Consider the following 17,078-nt stretch of genomic DNA (forward strand, 5'->3'; position numbering starts at 1 on the left):
TGTATGACAGTTTGGAGGCCCAGAATGTCAGGGTATTAGGCAAGCAAGTGAATTCATTGTAGAGAGAAGACACAGTCCTAGAGAAGTGTCCAGCCCAAGGTCACTCAGCAAGGAGGTGACCAAGCCAGATTCAATGTCCCCATCTCCCTACTCTTATCTCAGAGCTCCCCTATCATGGATGTGGGTGCCACCTCTGGATTGGACATGACCATGGCAGCCCTGGGAGACCAGGGCCAGCTAGCAGTGGGATGCAGTAGAGGGTTCTTTGAGCCATCTGGATACAAGGGCAACCCATCCTCAGGTTTTAGGTGCTCTGGTGTCTCTCACCTTTTCCAAGATCCTTCCCCCTTCCCATGTGACACGCCTGGGGCTTGTGAAAACCTCAGCTTTGGGGGTGGAAAGAAAACTATTTTGGAGCCCTGAAAACTGCTCTGGCAGAGCAGCTGGAAGCTTCTAGTTATCCTCTTTCCACCTACTACTTCCCGGGGCTATTTAAAAATAGAGGCACCTATCAGTGTTTCCTGAGGTAGGGAGCAGCTCCTTCTGCAGAACTAAAGAGCATAGGTGACAGCACCAAGTAAAGCTGGTCGGGGGAGGGCCATGGAGAAGGTGCAGCCAAGGACGCAGTAGGGTCCCTACATATCCTCCAAGAGCAGGCGTTCAAATGCCTGAGAGGAGAGGGACGTGGCCAAGGTCACTCAGCCAGATTCTGGGTCTTCTGGCCTTGAGGCCAGGGCCCAGGCTGAACAGGGGAGGACTTCAGCTCACTCTCTTCACTCCCTTCACTCCTGCAATGCACCTCTCCTGCAAGGGCTCTTGGAAATCATCCTGACTTTGCACCATTCTGCCAATCCCGTGCTCCATGCTCACCAGCGCTGTGTTTCCTGGCCTGTGCCAGGCCTAGGCGGGGCATTGGAGATGCAGAAGTGTGAGTCAGCCTCGGTTGCTGTCCCTGAGCTACTGCTGAAGTACTCCCTAAGCAGCAGGTTGGTATCACTACAAATTCCTACTCTCCAACCTCAATCAGTGCCCTCAGCTCTTCCTCTGCTCTGTCAGCTCACCCATTTCTGGGCTTCTCAGCAGCCACTCAAGATTTCTCCTCTCTCTTCAGCCCTGCGACCCCATCATCACTTCATTACCCACCCACCCCAGTGCCATGATTCCTAACAAATGACCTTGCCTCCCAGGCCACTAAAAAAGAAAAGCATCGGATAAAAACTCCTTCCACTTCCCCCCTACCTGACATGTGCCCACACTCACAGGTTCTCAGAGGCTGAGGGCTCTCTCCGATCAGAGCCCATCCCTCCACCCCAGGCCCAGGCCCCCTGCCTCCCCACTCTCACCAGTGACACGATTTCTCTACCTCAGCCTCCACCTGTCTCCTATCCTGGGATTGTTTTTTTATTTAATACCTCCCCCACAAAGCCCTTCCATTCTAAGCAAAGAAAAACGATGAACAAGAAAAAATGATGATTACCATCTATAAAAAAAAACCCTCTCTCAACCTCTCACCCCCATCTCCCTCCTGCTTTTCCTTGTCTCTCTCCTCCTTTTCACATCCAGACTTCTAAAGAGAGCTGTGACTCTCACCATCTCCAGTTCTCTACCTCCTGTTCCTCCTTGACTCCGGCTTCACCTTTACCACGTCCCTCGGTCACCACTGCTCTCCACATTTCCAAATAGAAGTCAAGTTGCCAGTTCTTACCCTGACTGATGGTGGCAACAGCAGCACTACTGACCACTTCATCCTTGAAACTCCGTCCTCTCTGTTTTTCTGACATCGTGCTCTCCTGGTTTCTCCTCCTAAGTCTCGGGCTTTTGTGGATTGCTCTTTATTCATTCACCTAGGATTTAAGAGCCTATTTTCATCTGTCAATCATTGTGCTTGGGTCTGGTGACTCAGTGGTGAGCAAGATGGCTTCAGGCCTGTCTGCCAGAGTGCACAGTGTAATAGGTTCCTTGGGGTTCTGTCCTGATCCCCTTCTCACCTCCCCGACCCCACTCTTTCCTGGTAATCTCAGCTCCATGCTGATGACTGTCAAGCCCCTATCTTCTGCCCACACCTTTCCCCTGAGCTCCATGCTCACACCTCTACCTGCCTGGAGAACATTTCCACCTGGATGGCCCACAAGCAACTCAAATTTGCAAGGCCCAGACCAAACTCATGATCTTTTCCTCAAACGTCTCTTTTCCCATCAAAGAAAACAGGCCACCGTACATGCAGCTCACAAGCTGTAAACTTGGGAGACATTTTTTACTCCTCCCTTCAGCCCCACTAGAGTATCTGGGTGGCACAAATGGTCAAGCGCTCAACTACTAGCTGGAAGGTTAAACCGTTAACCTGACTATATTAGGCCCAAGAAGGAGTCACTCACGCTAAGCCTTAAATCAGCCGACCAAAACTTAACTAAGTGTCTATTTCTTGTTAATGCTCAACTCTCTCAGAAATGAAAGCCTAAGCTAACCAATTAGGAATTGCCTGTCAGTTTAAGCTAGTTGAAAATTTCCCCTTAATCCCAAATAAGGAAAGAAAAGGGCCACCAGCCAATCCGAAATTGCCCAGTATAGCTCCCTTGTTCCTGTGTATCTGTGCCTATAGAGCCCTTCCACTTGGTACTGCTCTTGGCAGCTTTCATCTGACTTCCAGACCAGATGCTCTCCAATTCATGAATTGCAAATAGAATTTATGAGTTCGTACGCAAATTTAATCTAGTGGAAATTTTATTTTTAACAGAACCCACCCAGAGGTGCCTTGGAAGACAGACCTGGTGATCTGCTTCCAAAAACTCACAGCCTCGAAAACCCTATGAAACAGTATCTCCTCTGCACACATGGGGTCACATAGGATCCCCATGAGTCGGAATTGACTTGACAGCAACTAACCACTTTCCAGCCTTCTAAACGTCTCCCAGATGTGCCCCCTTCCGTCTGTCCTACAGTCAGTGTCCTGGGCCTGCATCACTGACACAGCCCCTTAGCTGATATTCCTTATCCAGTCTTGTCCCCTCCAACCCATTTGAATGGACACAGCCAGAGGGCTCAAAAGTAAATCAGACTGTGTCAATACCCTGGTCTGGCCCCTATAACATCCCCACCCACATTGTTCTTAGGATGAAGTCCTGGCTCCTTAGTTTGGCAGCCAGTGCCCTCTATGACCTGGCTCCTTACCCACTTCTCAGGTCTCATCTCCTCCTCCCCACACACTTTCCTCATTTCTGTGCAGTCTCAACTTCTAATAGCCCGTTGTACAAATCACCCGTTCTCTTTAATGCTCCTAGGCCTTTGCCCATGCTCTTCCCGATGCTTAGGACCCTTTCCCCCCACTTTTTCTCCAGGCTTGTACTTTATCTTTTAAAACTATGCTCAGGGATTATTTTCTCTGGGAAGACATTTTTGTGTTCCCCCTCCTGGGTAAGGGGCCTCCAGGCTGCCTTCCATGGCAGCACTAATCTCACAGAGCTGCATCACCTTTCTACGTGTCCGCCTCCCTCACCGCACTGTGCACTGTGTGAGGACCCGGACAAAACCTCTGCGCATGAGTCAGCAGAGTAGAAGGAAGGGCATTAGTGCGGAGATAACTGGGGCTGTGAGCTCCCGGCCTAGGCAGGTGAGGAAGACAAGAACGCAAAGGAGAAGGCCATGTGAAGGGTAAAGATTAGGGCAGTGGTGTACAGAGGCAGGGAACAATCCATTGCTGTCATTGAACTCCAGAAGCTTCTTCAGGAGGGATCATTCGAGAGGACAACATTTCTACTGATGGAGCTGGAGGCCACTGGGCGAGCACAGGTAAAAGCACAGAGGTGGGAAACTACTTGGCGTGGAGGAGGAGCGGAGGACGACTAAGTCCGTTTAGAGCCATGATTGGTAATCGTTTCAAAACCACAGAAGCCTTTTTACCAATGAAATCAAATGTAGAACTCCAACATATAAAACAGATACAAGTGGAACTGCTCTGGCTAAAGCAAGACATGAGGGGTCTGAAAGCCCTACTCTGTCACTACCAACACACTTACGCTCAATTACAACCACTGCACACCAACACAACCACTACGCATACACCATCACATCCGCCACACACACACCGTCACAACCACCACAACATACAAATACAACCACCATACACACCATCACAGCCACTACACGCACACCACACAGCCATCACAACACTATCACACACACACCATCACAACCACTATGCACATGCCAACATAACCACCACACATGCCAACACAACCACCACACACATGCCAACACAATCACCACACACATGCCAACACAATCACCACACACACTACCACAACCATCACACACACCATCACAACCACCACAACATACAAACACAGCCACCACACACACTATCACAGCCACCACAACATACAAACACAACCACCACACACGCCATCACAGCCACCACATGCACACTACACAGCCATCACAACACTATCACACACACACCATCACGACCACCACACACAGGCCAATACAACCACCACACACATGCCAGCACAATCACCACACACACTATCACAACCACCACACATACTATCACAGCCACCACATGCACGCCACACACACCATCACGACCACCACACACACACCATTGCAACCACCACACACACCATCACAACCATCACACAGACCATCATGACCACCACACACATCATCACAACCACCACATACACCATCACAGACATCACAACCATCACACATGTATCATTCTCCACAGAACACAGTTAGAAAATCAGCAGCATAGTAGGTACCAGTGGAGCAGTGGTTTAGAAGTGTCACCCTAAGGGGGCTGAGGGCCAGGTCACACAAGGCCTTGTGAGCAAGGTTGAGGAGCTCCTCCTCATCCTCAAGGCAGGGGGGAGCCATGGAGGAGCCTGAGCGGGAAGAGTCCCCTACCCTCAGTGTGGGGATGCAGAGGAGCCTGAGCTAGTCAAGGCCAGAATGCCCAGACAAAGCCCTTAAAGTACACACATGGGACCCTCACAGATCCTTCAGGGCAGGATAGGTAGGAGAGAGTGTCCCTAGGCTGACATGGCAAGAATCTCAGGGCCTAGACCCTGGAACCAAGTCCAACCCAAGATTTTCACTCTTTCTTAAGCCAGGACCAGCCTTGCTCTGGATGGACTCAGAGCCATGCTGGAGGCAGGGAGACAGTGAGAGGATGGTAGTGCCAGTGTGGTAGTACTGGGGAAGACAGAGAAAGGAGCTGACTGGAGAGATGGTAGTATATGGATTGACAGGACTGGAATTAGCAGATGAGGGAGCCAGAAGGATCAAAGATGAGCCTAGGTATCTGGCTGGGGTGACCAACGGGTGGTAATGCTGTTCACTGAAATGGGAACACAGGAGGGGGAAGAGGCTCAGGGGAACAGGATGACTCCATCTGAGGTATATGCAATGGCTATGTCTGTGGGACAGCCTGGCATTGTCATTCAGGGCGGCAGATGAGGATCTGAACCCTGGAGAGAGAAGTGGGTAGAGACCCAGACTGGGAGTCACCAAATACCATGCAGAAGGTAACAAACCTCACAGGATAGAAGAGACTGTCCAGGGAGTCTGAGCCAGCAACACCCATGCTGGGGTGAGGGGACAGAAGCCTTCTCTGAGCCCTCAGACTAAGCAGGGTTCCCAGGAAATTGTCCCCACTGCACCTTGTTTCCCCTTTGCAACACCCATTCACCTAGAGTAACCACCTAGCCCCAGTTTGCCCAGAACTGTCCTGGTTTTAAAATGGAACATCACACCTCCTAGGAACCCCCTCATCCTGGGCAAACCGGGACAATTGGTCATCCTATACTCACCTTTTATTAGGATTTAATCAATGTCTGTCTTCCCTAGTCAACTGTAATAGGATTTGACAGCCCGGGGAAGCAGCAGGATGCCAGGAGGGACTTAGGACTGGTTGGGATCTAGGAGGAAAAACCACATGGAAGCATCTGGGTTCTTCCCCCTCACAGGAAGCTAGCACAACCCAGACGTGAGGGCTTGGTCAGGATCTGGGCCTGGTTTGACCTTTGAAGTCCCCCAGGCTACTCTACAACTCTCATCATCTCCCTCTCCCCAGGGTGGTCGTCAGCTTCCCAATGATGCCATGGGTCTCTCCTCAAGGCCCCACAAGGTGGCGCTGTGCCCAGTGCCAGCCCAGGCCTCTACCAGGTGGGCAGAAAGGGCATAGAGCACCCAGCTCCTGGCTCTCTCTCAGGTTTCCAGGGACTGAGGAAGGGCCTGGAGGGGGAAGACACCCACGCGAACTCTCAGTACAAACAGGCTTCCTCATTCACCAGGTATGTACTCAGAAACACTTTCCTCCCACACAAACCCCAAAATACCCCCGACACTAACACCCCTGCAGGAACATGCTTGCAGAGCCGGAGGGGCCCTCAGGGATCATCTGTCCCAGTCCCCTGGAGAGAGAGCACGCTCTCTCTCTCTCTCTCTCTCGCGCGCGCGCACACACACACACACACAAACACCCCTGTATGTGAACACACATGCACATAACGGACTCCTGGGGTCAGGGTGGTTTTGGTCTGGCTCCCCACCCCACACATGGTTGAGGCCCTGGCTTCTCCTCTCAGCTTCCATTTCTCCATGTCCTCTGCCATGCCTCCCTTACCGCCCTGTGTTGGGGATCAAATGAAGAGGTGGGGTTTCTTAGATCAGAGTGGGCCAGGTACCTATGAGAGTACAGTGGAGTAACACTGACACACATACACGTACATATTCAAACATACTCGAACACAGCTGCACACGCAGCAACACGCAGCCCCTCATACCTGTGCCCCAGCCACACACAGAAGAGCTCACGCTCAGCCATGTGCATGAATGCAGAATTGCAGGCCTGGTCTAGACACCGGACACCCAGTAGGCCCCTCCTTCCCACTGTCTCTTTCTGTTGTAAAACTGAGCTGGGGAAAAGGGCTAGTGCCCAGGTGGGGTTTCCCCAAACCTCCCAACTAGCCCTCAGCCAGCCCCAAGGTCAACTCTGACTGGAAATGTGTTCTAGTGCCCCACCCCCGCCCCCAGGCCTGGCTCTAGCTCTCTCTCCAGTGGCTGTGTGACCAAGGGCAAGCCCTTCCCCTCCCTGGTCCCACCCCTGCTTCCTGAGGCTGGGTTGTCCTCTGTTAGACTTTGGTGGGGGCGAGCTCTGGTGAGAGAGGCCTGGGCGGTGAGGGACACACTGGGCTGGAAGGTCTGACACACCTAAATCGGGACTCCCTTTCTAACCTCTGACTCTCTGGGTGTCCACGGGCCCCCTAATGAATCCCTCTGAGCCTCAGTCTCCTGGCTGATAAAACAGGGGTGATGACCTGTTTGTAAGGAGCCTGGCACAGAGCCTGGTATACCAGAGGCATGTGGGAAATCTTGGCTTCCTTTACAACATAGGTATTTTGTGGAGGGGATTGTGTGGAAGGGAGAGACTGTATAGAAAAAAGAATTTCCACAACCCTGAAAAAGCTTGGGATGCTTAATGAGAGTGAGGAGAAAAGAGGGCGGAACCAGTCTCAGAACTCACCTGACTCCTTCCCACCCCACCCCAACTCTCTGCCTGGCACCTGCTGGAGAACAAGCTCCTGTGCTATGGAGCTGTGGCCTGGGTGTTCACTGAGCTCTGTGTGTGTTTGTGTGTGTGTGTTGAGAGTGTATGAAAAATCTCTCACACAAGCCTGGTGGCTTGGCTTTGAATCCCAAAGATATTCGTGGGTTTTGTGACCTTTCTGAGGTTACTTTACCTCTCTGTACCTCAGTTTCCTCATTTATGAAATGAAGATGATGATGATGATTAAATAATAACACATTCCCCAGAGCATTAAAGAGATGAGGCATATAAAAGCAGTTAGCTGAGTCCTTGGCCTGTGGTTGGTGTCCAAAGAACTGTTAGCTGCTATTTTATATAAAGCGGCTGGCACAGCCCCTGGCGCTATGTACTCACTCTTTCATTCATTCACTGACTTCATCTCTATGCCAGGTTGAGAACACAGAAATGAATTGGACTGGGTCCTGGACCTCCAGCAGGAACTTCCAGAATAATGGGAAGACAGGTCTGAACACAGATGGTGACAGCAGGGTAAATGTTGGGTGAGGCAGCTGAGGAGACTGAGGAAGGATGAAGAGAGCCACCAGAAAAGGAAGGGTGCCGCCCCTACACATCTGCATGCTCCATGGCTCCTCGCCCCACTGGAATGTTCCCTGTTCCCTGTGCTGTCCCCCTGCTTTCATACAGCAGGCCTTTGCTCATGCTGTTCCCTCTGCCCAGAATGCCCTGCCCTGTCCTGCTTAGTGACTGCTACGCATGACTGAAACACTCACCTTAATTGGCACCTCCTCTGTCCCACCACAGAGGTGGCCCTCGGCCCTGACTACCACACTCACCCAACAGGAGCCATTTAACTGCCCTGTGGCCAGCTCGTGCTGCCTCCTGGGGCTACCCTTTTCTGACCCTGTATCCATCGCCAGCTCACTGCATGACCAGGAGCAAGTCATTTCACCTCTCAGGCTTCAGGTTCCCCCTCTGTAAGATGAGCAACACACCTCCTTCCCAGGTCAGGTGTGGGGATCAGAGGAGAGGCTGTCTGGGAAAAGCACTTTGTGCACAGTAAATCGCTGGGCACCTGTACACGGGAGTTTTTATTCAAACAGCTTCTTTCCCTCTCCTAGATGTGAGCCAAAAGGTGTGTACACCCTACAGGCTTGGGCTGCGTTTACCTGGAGCTCAGGTGTTGGGCAGTTTCTGCCTGGGGTTTGTTTATACTTGATTTCAAAGACAGGGAAACGCCCTCACCCAAGTGATACGGGTGGGCCCCTGTCCACAGAGTTGCCAGGGGAATCCTGAGAGGTGGGAGCCTTGACCACCCCCCAAGGTGCCTGCAGGGGCAGGAACTGACCCCCCAGGGAGGAGACTGGGGCCCGAGATTGCACTGCAGGGACAGGGCATTCCCGGGAGTCAGGTGCCCTGGGTGTGATTCCGGCTCCTCTGGGTGACCTTAGGCCAATCACCTTCTCTCTGGGGCTTCAGCTAGAAAGCCAGCACACGGGACTCGTGACCTGGAGAGTCCAGTACATCTCAGGGGGCTTGCTGGGGCACCAAAGAGATCAAGAATTCTCTTGGTCACCTGAGATTGCCCAGGCTTCAGCTCTGTGCATGGAAAGCTTCTTCATAGCTAGGAAAGCTTCTTCATAGCTAGGCCCCGTCACCACTTGCCTTTTTGCTTTGTTGTCTCTGCTCTCTCCTTTCCACCCTGCACAGAAGCTACCTGGTGAACTTGGAGTTCCCTGAAGGATCCCAAGTCTTTAATTTCTAGCGATCCCCTGCCTGCACTACCCTTTCTCCTTTGACCTCTCTCCCCTTTTACCTGTTTAACGTCATCCTTTAGGGCCCCACTCAGACATTACCCCTTCCAGGGAGCCTTTGCTGTGTCCAGGTAGCATTGGAATTCTCTTCTGAGCTCCCCCAGGCCCTGAAATTTCTCCTACAGCAGTATCGACGTCTGTGTGTCACTGGTGGTTTATGGATAGGTCTTCCCAAACCACTAATATTGGCTGCCGTCTCCCTAACAACCAATGGGTTCAGGGCCCAGCATCAAAAGACATGAATAAATACCTTAGAGCGTCCTCTTGGCATAAAAAGCAGGGGTCTTGTCTGGGAGAGCCCATGTGGTTTCATGGGAAGAACACCCAGAAGGAACTAGGTTCAAGTCCCCACTCCACAGCTTACCAGCTGGGTTGTCTTTGGCAAGCCTGTCCACCTCACTGAGCATCAGTTTTCTCACCTGTATAGTGGTATAGCCGTGAGGATTAGAGGGGGTGAAGTACCTACATGCAAAGCGGCTCAGTGAGCTGGGACAGCTGCTGTTGTATCTCTGTTTTTGCCAATGATTGCAAGGGAGGTAGGGTCTGTATTACTTTCTTAGAGCTGCTGTAACAAATTACCACAGACTCAGTAGCCTACAACAACAGAAATTTATTCTCTCGCAGTTCTGGAGACCAGAAGTTGGAGATCAAGGTGCTGGCAGAGCCATGCTCCCTCTGAAAACTCTAGGAGAGAATGTTTCCTAGCTTCTTCCAGCTCCTGGTGTTTCTTGGTTTGTGGCAATATAATTCCAGCTTCTGCCTCCATGGCCACATGGCCTTCTTCCCTCTATATGTCTTCACATCTCCCTGTCGTTTCTCTTATAAAGGTACCAGACATCAGATTTAGGGCCCACCTAAACCCAGGATGATTTCATTTCTAGATCCTTAACTGATTACTCCTGCTAAGACCTTATTTCCAAATAAGGTCACGTTCTGAGGTTCCAGGTGGACATGAATTTCTGGGGCCACTATTCAGCCCACTACAGGATCCAAGTCTCTTAGCAATGCAGCCCCTGGAGCTGCAGTGGTAAGGCTCTAGGCAGCTGTGGGTCCAGCGTGAGCTGGGGTCAGGACGCCGAGAAAGCCAGAGTATCTTCTCAGAGGTGTCCACTGCTCCCACAGCCTGGACAAGAGGCCTGGGGAAACCAGAAGAGGGCAATATTGTTATTGTTAGCTGCCATTGAGTCCGCCCCCAAATCATGGCGACCCCATGCATAACAGGATCAGACGGTTGTGATCCATAGGGTTTTCATTGGTTGACTTTTTGGAAGTAGATTTCCAGTCTTTCTCCCTACTCCATAGTCTGGAAGCTCCACTGAAACCTTTTCAGCATCATAGCAACATGAAAGTCTCCACAGACAGACGGGCAGTGGCTGCATGTGAAGTGCGTTGGTCAGGAATAGAATCCTGGCCTCCCATATAAAACCAATCCCAAACACATTGCCGTCAAGTTGATTCTGAATCGTAGCGACCCTATAGGATGGAGTGGAACTGCCCCATATAGTTTCCAAGGAGAAGTTGGTGGATTTGAACTGCTGACCTTGTGGTTAGCAGCCAAATTCTGAACCACTGTGCCACCAGGGCTCCGTCTTCCACAAGGAAGGTGAGAATTCTACAATTAAACCATCACTGTCCCTAGAGGGCAGCGAGCTATATTAATTTTTAGGGAGGGAGGACTGCTGGGGCCTCGCTGGCTTTGGAGAGGAACATCAGGTGGCCCTGGGTGGCCCTGGGGTGCAGTGTTCAAGGCAGCCAGGCCTGGCTCAAGCACTGTGTGTTACGGTGCCTGCGTGGGCAGAACAGATAGGTCAGGGTGGCTGTGGGCTCCTGGAAGGCTGGACTGGGAGCAGCTTTGAGCTTCTGACAAGGCATCTACAGTGGGGCAGCAACAATTTGTAGGGACCTCTCTGGAATCTCAGGAGCCCAGAGTCTTGGATGTCTCCCATTTTGCCGCCTTGAGGATGAGGCTGTGTCTTATTGACTGACACTTAACCAAGCCCTTGCTCTGCACCAGGGACTGTGCACAGAAGTGTTCCAGTGGGTTAAGATCCCTGGTTTGGGGCCTGGCTGCCCCACTTATTAGCACTGTGACTAAGAGTGAATTACCCAACCTCTCTGTGCCTCAGTTCCTCAGTTGTGAGGTCTAGACAAGTTAACACACCGGAAGTGCCTAGAACAGCTCCCAGCACTCAGGAAAAGCCTTCAACTAGTGTTAGCCATTAGCTGTGACCTCAAGCAAGCTTCTCAACATCTCAGGGCCACAGTTTCCTTATCTATGAACGGGACTCACAACAGTACCACGTTACAGCATTATTATGTGGATTAAGTGAACTAATTTATATAAAGTCTTTAGCTTCTTAGAACAATACCTGACACAAATTGTTCAATATCAATTGTTGTTCTTAGGTGACACTGAGTCAGTTCTGACTCATAGTGACCCCATGCACAACAGAAAGAAACACTGCCCGGTCCTGCACCATCCTCACAATTCTTGCTATGTTTGAGCCCATTGTTGCAGCCACTGTGTCAATCCATCTCATGAGGCTCTTCCTCTTTTTCACTGACCAAGCATGATGTCCTTCTCCAGGGACTGGTCCCTCCTGATAACACATCCCAAGTATGTGAGACAAAAGTCTTGCCATCTTTGCTTCCATCGAGCACTCTGGCTGCATTTCTTCTAAGACAGACTTGTTTGTTCTTCTGGTAGTCCATGGTGTATTCAATATTCTTTGCCAACACCGTAATTCAAAGGCAAGAATTCTTCTCCAGTCTTCCTTATTCATTGTCCAACTCTCACATGCATATGAGGTGATTGAAAATATTATGACTTGGGTCAGGTACACCTTAGTCCTCAAAGTGACACCTTTGCTTTTCAATACTTTAAAGAGGTCTTTTGCAGCAGATTTACCCAATACAATATGGCATTTGATTTCCTGACTGCTGCTTCCGTGGGTGTTGATTGAGGACCCAAGTAAAATGAAACCCTTGACAACTTCGATATTTCTCCATTTTATTATAATGTTGTTTATTGGTCCAGCTGTGAGAATTTTTGTTTTCGTTATGTTGAGGTGTAATCCATTATGAAGGCTGTGGTCTTTGATCTTCATCAGTAAGTGCTCCAAGTCCTCTTCACTTTCAGCAAGCAAGGTTTTGTCATCTGCATATTGGAGGTTGTTAATGAGTCTTCCACCAGTCCTGATGCCCCATTCTTCTTCATATAGTCCAGCTTCTCAGATTATTTGTTCAACATACAGATCGAATAAGTATGGTGAAAGAATACAACTCTGACGCACACCTTTTTTTTATTTTAAACCAGGCAGTATCCTCTTGTTCTGTTCAAATGACTGCCTTTTGGTCTATGTACAGGTTCCTCATAAGCACAATTAAATGTTCTGGAAATCCCATTCTTTACAATGTTGTCTATAATTTGTTATGATCCACACAGTCAAATGCCTTTGCATAGTCAATAAAACACAGGTAAACGTCTTTCTGGTATTCTGTGCTACCATCAGCAATGATATCCCTTGTTCTCATCCTCTTCTGAATCTGACTTGAATTTTTCCCTGCAGTGGGTCCCCGGCCAGCTGTGTCCCTCCATGGAAGCTTATCTCTCTCTGGGCAGTGCTCTTTCCTCACCCCCAGCCCTAAGGACGATAAGGACTCCCCATTGTTACTAGCCCAAGTTTCTGCACTCTGCCCTGTGGTTTCCCTATTCCCTGCCCACGCCTTTACAAATAGAACCTGTATTAAATGCTCTTCAAATTCCCCATTTCAGTGGGCCATCTGCTGGTTCCTGCTGGTCCTGACTGCTATGGTTTCTTTGAGCATTGTGTGCCTTAGATCTGGTTTCATTTGTTTCTCTCTTCCCCCCCACCCCCCGCCTTGGACGGTGAGCTTCTTGAAGGCAAGGACCATGTCTGAGCCAGTGTGTACCTCGGTGCAGAGGGGGGACACAGAAAAGACTCTTGGGAAATGTCTTTGACTTGGATTACACTAAAGTACTGGTAATTCCACATTCATGTGTGGTATTCATTCATCCACTCATTCGCCCACAAATACTTATTGAATGTCCGCTGTGTGCCAGGCTCTGCCAGTGGTGAGTGAGATGGAGCTGGCATTGTGGTACAGGGGAACAGGCAATAAATAAGCAAAAACAAACAATATCATTTCAGATGGCAGTATGTTCTATGAAAGAAAGAAAAGCAAAGGGGTACAAAGTGACAGGGGATGCTATTTTAGAGAAGTGACATGGGGAACTTTTTTTTTTTTTTTACTTTAGATGAAGGTTTACAGAACAAATAGTTTCTCATTAACCAGTTAGTACACATATTGTTTTCTGACATTGGTTAACAACCCCACGACATGTCAACACTGTCCCTTCTCAACCTTGGGTTCTCTATTACCAGCTTCTCTGTCCCCTTCTGCCTTCTAGTCCTTGCCTGTGGACTGATGTGCCCCTTTGGTCTAGTTTTGTGTTATGGGCCTGTCCAATCTTTGGCTGAAGGGTGAATCTCAGTGACTTTATTCCTGAACTGAAAGGGTATCTGGGGCCGTAGTCTCAGGGTTTCACCAGTCTCTGTCAGGCCAGCAAGTCTGGTCTTTCTTTTTGAGTTAGAATTTTGTTCTACATTTTTTTCCAGCTCCGTCTGGGACCTTCTACTGTGATCCCTGTCAGAGCAGTCAGCGGTGGTAGCCAGGCACCATCTAGTTGTTCTGGACTCAGCCTGGTAGAGGCCGTGGTAGATGTGGTCCATTAGTCCTTTAGACTAATCTTTCCCTGTTGTGTCTTTAGTTTTCTTCATTCTTCCTTGCTCTCGAAGGGGTGAGACCAGTGGAATATCTTAGATGTCTGCTCACAGGCTTTTAAGACCCCAGATGCTACTCACCAAAATAGAATGTAGAACATTTTCTTTATAAACCATGTTATGCCAATTGAGTGAGATGTTCCCTGAGACCATGGTCCAGCCAGGTGGCCCTTTGAGCAGAGATGTGAATGATGCTCTGGTAGAAGGGTATTCCACAAAGAGGGACCTGGAAATATGAAGGCTGTGGTGGGAATGATTTTGGTCTATTTGGGGAACAGCAGAGAGGACAGGGGGCCTGGGCAGGCTGAGTAAAGGGAAGACTCGTAAGAGATGGGGATGGGATCTTGCTTTCTTGTAAGGCCCCATGGAAGTCCGAGATTTGAGGACTCCTCAGAGAAGCCCTTGTCTGGCCAGGGCCCACCTGCCAACCACTTACTGACTCCATCAAAGTGGTAGCCCCATGTGAGGTCATCTCACCATGTTTTCTCACTTCATCCTTACAACAGCCTTGTGAAGAGGGTGTTTTTTACCCCCATTCCACAGATGAGGAAACTGAGTCTCAGAGAGGTTAAGCAATCTTCACAAGGTCATACAGGAGTCGTGGAAAGAATTGAAAATGAACCCAGATCTACCTCACCTGCAGTCCAGAGGGTATTTTCCCAGGGCCAGTGCATCCTTCCTCAGTGACATCGGCCCTACAGGGACCCTGGGATATGCACACCCCAAGGTTACCTAGCCAATGGGGAGGAAGCTGGGATTCAAACCAGGCTCTTTCCACAGCTCCCACTCTCTGCAAAGGGAAAATTGGTAGGTGAGCAGGCCAGCTGCACCATGTCTGCCATGCCCCGACACTCTTCCAGGGCCGGGGCATGCTGGCTAATGGGTATCATTTCAGCCCTCTCGTCTCTAATAGACACTGTGCTGTCATAAAGACTGTCATTTCCTGTGGCTCAAGCAGGATAATCAACATGCTGCCTGCCTAGAGGGCTGGGAATGGCAGTATCTGGGCACATCTGTGAAGATAAAACCACCCTCTCACTCTCTGCCACTGCAGTCCTTTCCTGATCAGACACAGTCCTCAGGTTTGAGGACATTGGCCTGGGATCCCAACAGGCTCCAGCTCACCGTACAGTCCCCACAGCTCAGGGAAAGAACAGTCACCTCTCAATCTAGCTTCAACAATTCATAGCCATGTGACCTTGGGCATGGCACTTTCTCTCCCCAAGCCTCAGTTTCCTCATCTGTAAAATGGGGGCAATTATGCCTACCTCACAGGCTGGCTTAAGTGAGATGACACATTTTAAATACCTGTCACGTAGTTGGTGCTTAGCAAATGGTTACTATGACAGTGATGGTGCTAGAGGTGATAATGATACTTGTCACATTTTGTTAGATGGAGAAGCTGAGGCCAGAGAAGGGAATGGGCTCTACAAGGTCACACAGCAAGTCAGTGGCAAAGCTAGGCCTAGACATTTTTTATAGATTCATAATAGGTCAGTGGTAACTGCTGATTTTTATGGAGTCCTCCGCATATGCTGGTCACTGTCACACATTATCTCATTTAACTCCCACAACAAACCAATGAAGTAGGTGTTATTATTCTTCTTACTTTGCAGGTAAGAAGGCCAAGGTTAGAAAGATGAGGTGACTTGTCCAAGGTCACATAGCTAACAAGTCATGGAGCCCCGGTTTGAACCTAGATGCTCTGGCTATAGAACTGGAGTTCCTGGCCTTTGTGCAGTAGGCTTGGAGAACAGCTTCTGGGAGGAGAAATTGAGGCCCCCAGCTTTCCCATATGTGTGCATGTGCACACATGCACACACATACACACGCAATCTCACACAGAGTTTTGAAGATAAAGCTTGGCACAAGCTAGGCTATTGTCTCCCCCACCTTGATGAGCTGACAAGGATAAGGCCCAGCTTGGGTCCACCTGCCCCAGGTCCCACCAGCTTCACCCCAAGGTCTAGTCCATGGGTCCTGGAGAGAAGAAACCCAGAGGGCCCCCAGAGAGTATCTAGTGTGTGTCCAGTCCTCCACAGACAGAGAAACTGAGACCCAGGGGCTTTGTGAGGTGTTCACAAAGCAGCCTGGCTCAGTGACTGGGGGAGTCTGAGAAGGAGAACATGGGTGGAAGAGAAAGAAGAAGGAACCTCTGCTCCAAATACCCCAGAGTGGTAGTCAGGACTCTCTCTTGGAGCCGTATCTACCCTGACAGACTTCCCTGATCCTTTATGCTGCTACATCCTCACAGAAAGACAGGAACTGTGGTCCCATTTTGCTGATGGACAAATCAAGGCTCAGAGAATCAAAGTGACTTGCCCAGACCGACACAATTAATAAGAAGAAGCTAGGACTTCACCTCAGCTTTCCAAATGTCCAGGCAACTCTTTCTCCCTTCCTTAATTCGTTTCTTACCTTGTTGGCTTTTTTGTCTCTAGTTTTCTCACAAGTTACCAGCTCAACTGCCTTTTCCCCTTCCCAGTTATGCTCCACCAGACTGTAAGCATCTTGAGAGCAGGAATCTCATTTGACTTGTTCATTGCTTATGCCTGGAATCTGGCACAACACCAGGTACAAAGCCGGAAACCCATGAATGTTTGTTGGGTTGCTGAATGAGTTGTAACTGAGCTACCCGTAAAAACCAAACTCTGTTGCCGTCGAGTCCATTCCAACTCATAGTGACTCTATAGGACAGAGTAGAACTACCCCAACAAAGTTTCCAAGGAACAGCTGGTGGGTTCCAACTGCCAACATTTTGGTTAGCAGCCGTAGGTCTTAGCCACTTCACCACTAGGTCTCCAGTTGAACTGGAACTCTTCTTAATTGATAGCAATGGTCAACATGATCAATTTGGTAATTTCTGTTATGAAAGAGTTCACTTGAGTGATTCATTACACAAAATAAAGATAA

Source organism: Loxodonta africana, chromosome 3 (assembly GCF_030014295.1).
Source record: "Loxodonta africana isolate mLoxAfr1 chromosome 3, mLoxAfr1.hap2, whole genome shotgun sequence".
Lineage (NCBI taxonomy): Eukaryota > Metazoa > Chordata > Mammalia > Proboscidea > Elephantidae > Loxodonta > Loxodonta africana.